The sequence below is a fragment of the Peromyscus leucopus genome, chromosome 9 (genome assembly GCF_004664715.2).
Source record: "Peromyscus leucopus breed LL Stock chromosome 9, UCI_PerLeu_2.1, whole genome shotgun sequence".
Classification (NCBI taxonomy): Eukaryota; Metazoa; Chordata; class Mammalia; order Rodentia; family Cricetidae; genus Peromyscus; species Peromyscus leucopus.
The window spans coordinates 39,687,015-39,700,962 of NC_051070.1; the positions used below are offsets into that span (position 1 = coordinate 39,687,015).

At 36.0% G+C, this 13,948-nt stretch overlaps 1 non-coding gene across 1 annotated transcript; it reads right to left on the minus strand.

The window, feature by feature from the left end:
* Positions 1–10,174: 10,174 nt before the first annotated feature.
* Positions 10,175–10,247, minus strand: Trnak-cuu. Its single transcript has one exon. It is a non-coding gene; the product is annotated as a tRNA-Lys (tRNA).
* Positions 10,248–13,948: the final 3,701 nt, after the last annotated feature.

A 13,948-nucleotide genomic window follows, 5' to 3' on the forward strand; every position in this document is an offset into this window, starting at 1 on the left:
CCACACCCATTCAAACAAAGCCATGCTTCCTAATAGTGCCACTCCCTATGTGTGTATGGGGAGGGGGGTTCCATTCAAACTACCACACATGTCATATGAGGATTCAGAACTGAACTGAATAAACACAAACTTCCCAGTAATGCTTGAATCACTAGCAACTTAGTTACTATTGGGGGGATTGTGCAATGGATTATTACATTAATCAGGATTACAAATGTGATAAATAAACTATTTCTAAATGTGGTCCATTATTCTTTAGCTCATTTTTAATAAGTGGATATGGTTTAATCATGCTTTTCCACATATTTATGCTACTGTGTTCAGTGAAGAATTGCTATCTATGATCAACAAATGAAACAACCTAAATGCCCATCAAGTGACGAATGAATAAAGGTTATATAGTATATACATTGATGGAAAGCCATTCAGCCACAAAAAGAATGAAATCTATTTTGAAACATAAATGAAAATAGCGAACATGATATTCAGTGAAATAGATCAATACAGAAAGGCAAATAGCAAGTCATCTCACAAATATGTATAATTTACAAAAGATGCTTGTATAAGCAATGAAAATAGAATAGTATTTAGCAAAGGCTGGAATCATATAATCTTTGATTTAGCTATTTTATATGTATATATATATAGCATTAGGCAGTGGCATATATCACAAACACACTTTTTATGTTTCATTTAAGAATACCTTTAAAGTTGTTAAAATAGAAAACAGAACTAAACTGTTTTAATACAAACTCATAAAGTAGGGAAACATTGGAAGAAAAAATGTTTCTCAAATGTACTCAAGTTGTAACTTGCTGGGACCTAGTTGTATCTCATTTCACTGATATCTTTATGAGAGAAGAAAGTCAACGTGTCCCATAAAGCTGCTCTCTGTGCTTTTGAGACAGTTTGAAACCGATACTACTCTTGCAGCAAAGAGTATTTGCTTCGCTAATGTCATGTTTATGCCCTGTGGTTCTGCTTCTGTGCCTCCACATACACAATAACACTTTGCGTTCCAATTCTAAAACACAGCGGAACACTTTAAAAGACGTTTTAAATGGTAATCAAACTTGACATGTGTAGTTCTGATAATGTGCATGATTCAATTGAAGTAATTACAGTATGAACAGCTAAGACCGAGGTCACGCCTGCCAGGTAATGACAATTCTATCAGAACTCTTAACAGCCTGCAAGCCTTGTAAGCATCAACAATGGAAAATGCATTTTATTGTTAAACATTGTAAAATATGCAACATATGATTCCTAGTACCACAGAAATATTGACTTATAATGAATGAAGTAATATTTATGGATTGTAAGTACATATTTAGTCATAACTTATAACCTTCATTGTCTTTATTTTTATTATTACTCTTAAAATACTTTATTAAATATTGCATATCTTTGTCTATGCACATTGCAGATATATTTTAAAATCTATGCTAGTAAATCTCATATAGTCTTTGAAACCTAGAAACAAATTGTTCAGATACATTTACATAGCAATACAATTAAGTCAGGGCTGTTGGAAATATTTTAGAAGTGTAGCAACTTCTTAAAGTGTAGTGAGATCAATACTGAAGCTGCTACCAAATGTGAAAAAGCATCAGGATTGTACAGTTGGAAAAGGTAAAAAAAAAATACATGCATATAGGTTGTGCATATATACATGCAGTGATATAGGAAATTTAATGTAATCATTAAACTCACTGACTGAATTTTATCAAAAGCAATTTATTTTAAATTTAGGCTGAGGAATTTTTTCTGAAATGAAACCAAGAAACTATTTCTTTTTTTAAAAATGTGAAATGTTTACTCTGAGGTACTGTACTGAAGAAGAAAGGCTTTGTCATGTGATATCATATGCAAGAAAATATAGCCATTATTACAGAGATCAGAGCTATGTTACCATCATCATTTGGACAGCTAAATATAGCTCTCATTACTCATCAATGGTATAGCTGACCATGCAACCTCTACTGTTCAGTGAGAGAACCTGTATAGGTTAAGGTGAGGAGTGATTGAGAAAAAGTCCTGATGTTGAGCTCTGTCCTTCCTGTACTTGCGCAAACCTCCCTTCTAACATGTGTGAACAAACACACAAATATACTCAAATTTACACACACTTACAAAAAATGAAAAACGATTATTTTTTATTGATAATGTTTTCCCTACTCTACTTATTTGAAAAAGTTCATAATGGTAATTGAATGTCTGCTAAGAGAGTGATGTGAAAATTATAAAAGAAGACCTCAAAAGAGAAGGTTTAATAGTATTTATCATTGACAAACATTTTATAGAAATAAATTTTAAATAAATAAAATGTTCATGAAACATCGACTAAGTTATAAATGTATATCTTTATCTCGGGTTAATTTATTTTGGAATCAACATCAGTTGGGATGACCTCAGTATCGAACAAATAAGACATGATTAGCATTTCACACCCCTTGTTTCATCTGCAGTTCTTCATTTTTTATTTCCCAAAGTTAATCCTTAACATGACATATTGAAGTATCTCTCTTCAAACATTTGAATAATGGGATTATATTATATGTTACTTGTTGAGTTTGGACTCTTTTATTATTTAAATTTTTACCTGGAATTTGGGAAGTACTGGTTGGCTATTTGTTTTTATTGAAGTAGACATTATTTTAAATATACTGTAAATTACTAATCCATAAGAATTGCATGAGTCGCCGGGCGTTGGTGGCGCACGCCTTTAATCCCAGCACTCGGGAGGCAGAGCCAGGCGGATCTCTGTGAGTTCGAGGCCAGCCTGGGCTACCAAGTGAGCTCCAGGAAAGGCGCAAAGCTACACAGAGAAACCCTGTCTCGAAAAACAAAACAAAACAAAACAAAGAATTGCATGAGTCTTGAAGATGTTTCTGTTTTAGAATTATAATAAATGAGTACCATCAAACATATCAGTCATAGAATTGCAAGTGTTTGTATACATATATGTATGTATGTTTTATGTGACAGTACATAGAATTTTGCATATATGTTAAATTTAAGGGAATTGTTCAAACAGATTCTACTACCAACATACAGAATATTCTGACAGCAGCAATGTTCACACATTCAGTGGCTTCATATTCTCAATATTCCTTGGACTAAAGACAGCCTAGCATCATGGAAACATCATTCTCCTTGTGAAATTCCTGTAAGTGAATTTTACATTTGTATTTTGTATTACTTATGTAATGTGCTCATAATTGATTTAAGGAGTGCTTTAAATTGCACTGAGAAAGAGAAAATCATATCTTTAAAATAAAATGAATGCATATCAACCATCCCTATTTTAAAAATTGTAGCAAAATCAAAGGCATATACTATTGTAAATACAGAAATAGATATCACACTTAAATGTCATTCTATGCATCATTTCATTCAATATCATATTATCTCTTTTATAGTAAGAGGAATCATAAGCCAATAATTTGTCATAATAACTAGGTATAGGACAATATTATTGTAACCCTTGACCTATTTTTCCTAGTATTTGATATTTTTATTATTTGAGGAACATGAATTAATCTCCTTCAACTAACACCTTTGATAAGTGCATCCAATTCTCATCACTCTATCTATATATCATTAAATTTCTACATATAAGTGTGGTTACAGAACCTTTTTCTCTATGTGTTGCTTATTAGAGTTAGCATAGCAACATCCTAGTGATTATATGTGAAAATTAGCTGGGTTTCTTTCTTTTAAAAGGGAACACAAATTCTTCATAAACTGATATTGAAATTTTCTTCTTTTTTCTTTTTTTATTAATTTTTTATTCATTTTACATACCAACCACGGGTACCCCTCTCTTCCCTCCTTCTGCCCCCCCCCAGCCTTCCCTACCAATCCACCTCCCATTCTCTCCTCCAACAAGGTAAGGTCTTCCATGGAGAGTCAGCAGAGCCTGGTACATTCAGTTGAGGCAGGTCCAAGCCGCTCCCTCTGGATCAAGGCTGTGCAAGGTGTCCCCGCATAGTGGGTTCCAAAGAGCCAGCTCATGCACCAGAGATGCATCCTGATCCTACTGGCAGGGGCCCCTTCAGGAGATCAAGCTACACAACTGTCTTTCTTATGCAGTGGGCCTAGTCCCGTGGAGGCTCCACAGCTGTTGGTCTAAAGTTCATGAGTTCCCACTAGTTGGGTTTGGTTGTCTCTGTAGGTTTCCCCATCAAGATCTTGATGCCCATAGCTCACAGAATCCCTCTTCTCTCTCTTTGACTGGATGCCTGGAGCTCGGCCTTGTGCTTGGCTGTGGATCTTTGCATCTGCTTCCATCAGTTACTGGGTGAAGGCTCTATGATGACAGGGTATTCACAAATCTGATTACCGGGGTAGGCAGTTCAGGCACTCTCTACATTACTGCTAGTATTCTAAACTTGGGTCATTCTTGTGGATTCCTGGGAACTTCCCTATCACCAGGTTTCTGTCCCCATGATGTCTACCTCTATCATGGTATCTCTTTCATTGCTTTCCCACTCTATCCCTGAAATTTTCAAAAACTTTTTAAACCATGCAACATTTTGTCCAATCCTATGTATTTATTCAAAGGACAAATTAATATTTTAAAAAATGTTAATATAAATATTATTTGTAATATTGAGAATAATTCAAATATTTATTAACATGTGGATAAATTGATTATACAGTGGAACATTTCCAGTAAAAATAAGAAATAAAATCTTGATTCATGCAACAGCATCGAAAATAACAGCCCAAAGACTTTTTGCATGATTTTGATTATCTTGATATATATTCAACGACATTGATCAAAGGGCAACATACATATCAGTAAAGTCCAATTAATGCATGAGGAAGATGTGAAGTACATGGTATTTAACATCTTGGTGTTGAACTCCTTGCTACATAAAAAGTGATAAGTACATGAGATTAAGGATTTTATATTCTAAAACTCATTGCATATCAAGAATAGCTCAGAAGTCTAAGAATATACTAAAAATTATTTTCTTTAAAATATTATTGGTATATATTTGTTGCTGAAATGTATAAGTTTCATAACGAGATTTTATTCAAGTATATAGGATATTTTTGAACATATTCCATTTCCCTTACCCCCTCCCAGACCCACTCTTACATCTCACAAATTATTTTCCTCATTCCAAATTGGCTACTTTTTTTCTCTCAAACAATATTGTTATATATCCATTTCCTCCAAATAGAAATATTATATCTGAGGGTAAGGACAGAATTTCATAAGACTTATAAGAATACAAAAAAAAATTACAAAAAGCCAGCCTCAACTGAATGTATCAGGCTTTACTGACACCCCATGGGAGGCCTTACCTTTTCAGAAGAGGGGGTGGAGGTGGGAAGGCAGGAGGGGAATGGGAGGAGAGATGAGAGGGGGGATCTGTGGCTGGTATATGAAATGAATAAAAAAATTCCTTAATAAAATAAATTAAAAAAATACAGAGCTCAAGATACACAGAATATTACAAAGTTCACAAGATGTCCTCCCCGAGATTGTAAAAGCAGTAAACATTTGGAAGAGGTAGTAATTGGTTCAGTAGAGGTATTAAAAGCTGTGGAGAGAGTGTCAGGAATTCAGCAGTTGCAAGTTATCACCTATGCTAGGGAAGGAAGGCTTCCTGAAAGTGCAACTGTCTTTTAGAAATCCAGATTCCTATTAACATACCATCCATGATACTCTAAGTCCAACCATCTGATGGTTCAGTAAGTGAGACTTGTGTTTCTTTCATCTGTTGTTGATGAGGTCACACATATGTAAGGAAGAGATGTTATTCAGGTTTCACTGGAAAAAGTCACATGACAGACAGACATGAACAAATATATATTTATGAATATTCATATATATATAACTTTTTATTTTTTATAATTTGATTTAATATTACATATCAGCCACGGATTGCCCTGTCCTCCCTCCTCCCGCCACGCACCACTCCCCCCGCCCTCTACCCAGCCCACCCCCCATTCCTATCTCCTCCAGGGCAAGGACTCCCCTGGGGATTCAGCTCAACCTGGTAGATTCAGTCCAGGCAGGTCCAGTCCCCTCCTCCCAGGCTGAGCAAAGTATACCTGCATAGGCCCCAGGTTCCAAACAGCCAGCTCATGCGCTAAGGACAGGTCCCTGTCCCACTGCCTGGGGGCCTCCCAAACAGTTCAAGCTGATCAACTGTCTCACTTATCCAGAGGGCCTAATCAAGTTGGGGGCTCCTCAGCTATTGGTTCATAGTTAATGTTTCTACTCGTTTGGCTATTTGTCCCTGTGCTTTTTCCAATCTTGGTCTCAACAATTCTTGCTCATACAATCCCTCCTCTTTCTCGCCGATTGGACTCCTGGAGCTCCACCTGGGGCCTGGCTGTGGATCTCTGCATCTGCTTCTATCAGTCAAACAGGACCCTAAGAAAGACACAGGGATCATCCAATGACAGAGAAATGGATGAGATCTACATAAGCAAACTGTACGTGATGGGGGGCAGGGGTAATGAAGGGGCGGGGGTAATGAAGGGCAAGGGTCGAGAGAAAGAGAGCTTAGGGGAGAGGGAGACCCCAGCTGGATCAAGAACAGAGAGGGAGAACAAGGAAAAAGAGACCATGATAAATGAAGACCACCATGGGAATTGGAAGAAGCAAAGTGCTAGAGAGGTCCCCAGAAATCCATAAAGATACCTCCATAATAGACTGTGGGCAATGGTTGAGAGAAATCCCAAACTTAACTACTCTGGTGATAGGATGGACAAACACCCTAACTGTTGTGCTAGAAATCTCAGCAAATGACTGATGGAAAACTTAATTTTGAATATGTGGTTTATGAGCTTGCAATTATATCCCAAGACCAGTATACCAGCACTCCAGAATCTGATACAGAGGATTATGCATTTGAGTCTAACTTAGGCTATCTAGTAATTATAGGTTTCCTGTGTAACCTGTCTCTTTTGGTTGTGTTTCATTTTAGTCCTTGTTTAATAATATGTGTAAACTATGTAGATTTATTCTATCTTTCTAACATGCAAGCATAATAGTTGTTTTCTATTTAGCATAGGTCGCAGAGTATCTGACAAGTAAAATAAATAACAAAAAAGAATGTTTGTCAAATTAACATTTATTTTAGCTGTTACTTGAAAATTTAGCATGTTAGTTTAGCTTTTAATTCTTTACTCAAACATATTTGCATAACATTTACTTGAAAACAACCTAGATATGTGAAATTGCTTATTAATCACTGCACTGAAGTAGTCTAGCCACAAAAATGCAGATTAGTTATTTTGACACTACTGCAAATTTTGCATGATTATGTAAAATGTGATTGCTATGATTTTATGTTTACAATTCTTAAGGAATACCTCCTGTGTGCATATATCACTAATTCATATATGAAATGTTCCTCATTTTGTTCAGTTGTATTGTTAAGTTTTAGAGAGATTTGCTGCTTACTATATATCAAAATCTATTATTGACTACTTCACTCAGGTTTTTCTCATCATAAATAATGTTGTGTTTTGTAATGAATGGTTAAAAAAACGGAGTGGAGACAACATTTACCTACATTATTTTTGTTTACTTAAAAGCAATTCAGTGATTTCATCATTACTTGTCAATATTAAAGCAATATAGGCAGTAATAAGCCATATCCAAATGAGTGAAAAGGAGATACTCTGATAAGTAACAACCCAGGGATTGCAGCAAAATGATTTTCCATTTTCAAAGGTTGCTAATGTTCAGAACAACATTAATCATGAAATGAATTTTTAATTAGTGATACCATCCCTTTTATACCAGTTAGACAAGTGTGGACAGGCACAATCAATCATATACTCATTGTTTTGCATGAATAAGCAACTTCCCTTTTCAAGTTAGACCACACACACACACACACACACACAAATACACTCACAATACAAGAAAATGACATAAAATTGGAAATAAAGAATTTTTTCTCCTTTTATTCACAAAATTATGAACAATAATCTGGAACGTCTTTCAATTAACAATATAATTTTATATAAGATGAAAATATTTCTGTTATCTCAATGGTGTTTTTAATTCTTTAAAAATGATTTTTTTAATGTCAAATGTTAAAGAGAAAGACAACTATGTGAAACCATGTCTACACACTTAGTTGAAAAATACCACTTTCAGTGGAAATGTGACAAAACTAAATAAATTCAGTAGTACAATTTTCACTTGGCTTTTATAATTGTATTAATTACATAAATGTTAACTTTTGTAGTTATTGTTTTATGTTAAACATTTAAAATATTTTCTCAATTATGTTATTGAATTCTATTTCTTCTTTTGCTTCTCTAATAGCATCATCCAACTTTTCCTTAATTTTAATGTCTCCATTTAGATATCTTTACTAATTTTATACAAAGTATTGAGTTAAAAAAACTAACAGTTCACCGACAGTGTCAACTACATGGTGAGTTTTAGGTCAGCCTTGGTTACATAAGAAAAAATTTTGCAAAACAGTAACAAACAAACATTATAGGCATAGTTACAAAAATATATTTGTAATACATATACAGAGAGAGAGGATTAAATTGAAACAATCCCCATACAAGACAACAGAGACCAATGATTGAAAAGTCAAGAGCTAATAATGGGTCTTTCTTTTGAGGCTGTTAACCAATAAGTCCTCATAGACGACTACACAATGCATGCTGTTTTCAATGCCCTTGGTTACTCGAGAACTTGAGTAATATTCTATGACTGAAACAACCTACAATTGAACATGAACAAATCAGGTTCCTGGTGGCAGAGGAATATACAAATTCTTTCAGTGTTCTAATAATATTATGTTTATAATTGTTTGCATATAAAATACTCATGCATTAAATGACAATTATATTTGTCCAAAACATTACAATTCAAAACCACTCCGGATATCCTGCATTTAGAAAAATAATATTGGAAGATGGTCCAAGAATGGAGTCACATGAGAATTCTGAGTGTTTGTTTTAAAATGCCAAGAAAACAACACTTAACAAATGGCTATTGTTTCTGTTTGCATGCCTCTAAAAAACAAACATGTTTTTGCCACATGCACCTGGCTTGCCATGAGACTTGTCTACCACATGTAACTTGTCCTTTTGACCGTACATTTTCCTCATATGATGTCTCAAAACCCTCAGTATGTAAATTGCATGATGTGCTGAATAAAATGGTCTATTACACAAGGATTTAGTGTGCCTCATTTATCAGCTCCATCTTCCCAGGTTCCATAGTCTCCAGAGTAGTAAGAATGAAGTTATCTTCTTTTGTATTGGGGGTAAATATTCTTTTAGATCCATTTGGTTTATAACAATCAATTAACTCCATAATTTCTACCTTTAGCTTTTGTCTGGATGACATGTCTATTTACATGAGTGAGGTCATAAAATCTCCCACTATCAGTGTATGAGGGTCAATATTTAATTTGAGCTGTAGTAATGTTTTTTTCAGGAACTTGGGTACCATTATGTATGTTGCGTAGATATTGTGAATTGTAATGTCCTCTTGGTGGATTTTTCTTTGAAAACTATGCCCTATCCTGTTGTGGAATATTTGTTTACACTGTGTAAAATGTGTCACTGTGATTGGTTTAATTAGAGCTGAATGGCCAATATCTAGGTGGGAGACATTAGTCAGGATTCCAGAGAGAGAGAGAGAGAGAGAGAGAGAGAGAGAGAGAGAGAGAGAGAGAGAGAGAGAGAACTCTAGGAGGAAGACACATGAGAAGATGCCAAACAAGTTGGATATACAGTACAGAGGAGAGGTAACTGAGCCATGTAGTAGGGCATAGATTAACAGAAGTGGCTTAGTTTGAGTTAAAAGAGCCAGTTGGGACAAGCCTAAGCTAAAGGCCAAGCTAGAGTGGGTAGCCATTCCAACTTGGTTCTGGAAGTTCCAACCCCCATTGAGACTCTGGCAACTGTCACGCCTACGAGGCGGGGCAAGGGGAGGCGCCTGGGGACCCGAGAGCTGGATGGGCCAGCGCTCGCTCTGGGCGCTCTCTCGTGCCGGGACGCTGACCAGTGCAGATTGACTGTGTAGAGCTCCGGAGAACACTGTTGGACTGCATTACACCTTCCCCAGACCCTGCGACCTACCCATTACTTAATTTGTGAGTTTCGCCATTAAATAAATATCCTTTTAACTACGTGGAGTGGCCAAAATAATTTCTCCAATATCTGGCGCCCAACGTGGGGCTCGAACCCACGACCCTGAGATTAAGAGTCTCATGCTCTACCGACTGAGCTAGCCGGGCTGGGTATCATGGGAATACCCAAAGATGGACTACAAAATTTGGCTAATACTCTAGAAGGGGACAAAGAATTAAATAGTCCAAGAGAATTATCAGCCGAAGCTGAGAAGGAATTGGCTCTAGTAGAAAAGACAATTCGAGAAGCACATGTGGATCGTGTGGATCCAGAACTTAAATGCATTCTTGTCATATTCCCCTCCAGACATTCCCCAACAGGTATTTTGATGCAGAGGGAAGATATTATATTGGAATGGATATTCCTACCACGTAAACCAAATAAGAAATTAAAGACTTATATAGAAAAGATCTCTGATTTGATTCAAAAGGGTAAATTAAGACTTCGCCAGTTGACAGGAATGGACCCAGCAGAAATTGTAGTACCATTAACTAATGAGGAAATTTCATCACTATGGAAAGATAATGAATACTGGCAGAGAGCCTGCAGTAACTTTTTGGGAGAGATTAACAACCACTATCCCAAAAGCAAGAGAATAGAATTCATAAAGAAGACTGAATGGGTCCTTCCTCACATTGTACGACAAAAGCCAATTTCTGGAGTCCTCACATTCTATACTGATGCAAATAAATCAGGGAAAACAGGATATAAATCAGGAGACTTAAGTAAAGTGGTGCAAAGTCCATATAGCTCTGTACAAAAGGCAGAACTGTATGCCATTCTTATGGTACTGATGGACTTCACAGAACCCCTCAATATAGTCACTGACTCTCAATATGCAGAGAGAGTTGTTTTACATATTGAAACTGCTGAATTTATTCCTGATAATACAGAATTAACTTCATTATTCATACAATTGCAGGAAATCATCAGAAAAAGGGAACATCCTATATATATAACACATATCAGATCCCATACAGGTCTGCCAGGACCTTTAGCACAAGGTAATGATGAGATTGATCAGTTACTAATAGGTAATGTGCTAGAAGCTTCAGAATATCATAAGAAACACCATATAAATAGCAAAGGTTTGAAGAAGGATTTCTCCATCACTTGGCAACAGGCTAAGGATATTTTGAAAAAATGTCCTACTTGTTCCATCTATAACCAAACTCCATTACCTTCAGGGAGTAATCCAAAAGGTATACAAAGAAATGAAATTTGGCAGATGGATGTGTTTCATTTTGAAGAATTTGGAAGATTAAAGTATGTACATCATACCATTGACACCTATTCAGGATTTCAATGGGCAACTCCTATGAGTTCTGAAAAGGCTGATTCTGTGATTACACACCTATTAGAAGTTATGGCCATCATGGGAATACCTGTACAAATTAAGACAGACAATGCCCCGGCATATGTCTCCAATAAAATGAGACAGTTCTTTGCTTATTATAATATAAAGCATGTTACAGGTATACCACACAATCCCACAGGCCAAGCAGTCATAGAGAGATCCAATCGAACTTTAAAGGATATGCTAAATAAACAGCAACAGGTAACAATGACTCCTAGAAATAGACTGCATAGTGCTTTATTAACCTTGAATTTTCTCAATGCTAATGAGAAAGGAACAACAGCTGCGGAGAGACATTGGACAACAGACAAAACTCCTGAGCTAAACCAACCAGTTTATTTTAAGGATGTGCTGACCTCAGAATGGAAACCTGGATATGTTCTACGTTGGGGAAGGGGTTTTGCCTTTGTTTCTGCAGGAGAAGAAAAGCTATGGATACCAACAAAATTAATAAAAATTCGATTCGAACAGTAAAAACCCCTTGATGAAGAGAAGTAAAAGATCATCCACCAATGTGACATCTCTACAAGTTGTAAGAAAAATTTAACAATCAAAGGGTGGGGTAGGGTTCTGTTTTTGTCTTTACAGGATAATGGAAATACCCATCTTTCAAAACTCATAAGGCCTTGGATATCCGGATGTTTACAGCAGAAAGGAAGAATCTATTGGTACCAATCTACACATGGTAAAATCTCACTGTCTAACATCTTTCTCTCTATCAATCTAGAAAAGTTGTGGTTCCAATTCAATTATAGCCAAGCTGGCTTTGGAGATGGAATTGGCTCACTCCTTCTCTAAACTCAAGCATATTGCTAAAAGAAAAGTTTAAGAGATTCTTCAGTCCCATATCAGAAGAGCCCTCTGGTGTGAGACAGAAGGAAACCAATAAAAAGGGACCATTGTCTTCTAAATTCTAATTCTCTCCATGCTTACTCTTGATTTCTCAGAATCCTTTCTTACATGCTATGTCCTCTTTAAATCCAAACCTCCCATTTTTGATAACAAATAAGTTTTTCCAATAGCAATCTCAGAAGTCACCAGAAGGAAGATGGGGCCCCAACAACAACTCTACCCAATCCAGAATGATGCCATGGTAATCATCATCATACTACACTTCTTGCCAGAATTTCAGACAATCTTACCCATTACTCTAAAACTTGCTGCAGAACCTACAGTTAGTCTAACTGAGATTTAACTATCTGAGCTTTCTCACAGTACCCAACAGAGATAACATCACCCCTAAACGGCAGGAAGCAATTCTAAGAAAACGACGCCCCTTCTCCCTTAGGTTTCATAATTCTCAGGGTTATGGATGACGGTTATAGGGTTGGGGGTGGAAGAAAATATTAACTCAGGATTGTAAAAAAAAAAAAAAAAAAGGGGGTGGGGCGAGAAGAAATGGAACGGATAGGTATAAGATATGATGGTAAATCATTGTATATACTAGTAAACAAACTTAGTAAAATAGCAATCTTAGATAATTTGCACTGTAATTTGTACTGTTATAGAATCTTATATGTTGATACAAATGTAGACTATTTTTATACTCCTGTTTAAGATAATTTGTATATTGATACAAATACAGAACTATATTTGTTATAATGTACATATATTTCTACTCTTATTTGAAACATTTTTATATTGATACAAATGTAAATTTATATCTGTCATACTTTATATATGTTCTACTTCTGTTTAGGATATTCGGTATATTGATATATATTTAATATTATTGTCATATTGCATATCGCACTATATATTCCTACCTCTGTTATAAATATCTTGTGTATTGTCACAATTTTGAAGTCATCGTTCTTCACCATACATTTGCTTATAGACTGTTTACCTTATTTACGTGAAGCCTTAGTCCTTAGGTTATTTTGATAGATAAGATTTATAGATTTATAGTCGCCTATGTCATCTCTATAGTTACGTTAGTTAGGTTATCCAGATTTACAGATACATAGGTTAGATGGGCAGGTAATCTTCAAACACTTCATAGACCTGGAGAATATGGCATTTAAATAACTTAGAATTCTGTTGACGTGAGACACAATTGCTCCTGGCTGCACCAATTGATCCCGAGAGAATGTTGGGCTTCTAAGACATTTCCATTTGGAAGTTTGTCTTTTGGCACAAAATGGCCTACTGGGCAAAGAACTGCCCTTGCCTTGATGGCTGACAGTACAAATGCAATGCTCTCCTTTCTGGACAAGCGGGACACAAGGAAAGCGACCACTGTACTCTGCCAAGACAGGGTAAGATGGTCTTTCAGAAATCCTGCTTCTGAAAATGGTCTGTCAGATACTCTAGGCCTGTAGCCAATTTGAATGCACCAACAATGCTGAGAAACATTAGGTGACTGTCCAGGCTGCCAGCTGTCTTGGTCTACTCTTGCAAGATTCCCGAAAGTTGCTTGCATCCGTCTTCCATTTCTCAGGTACCGTTATA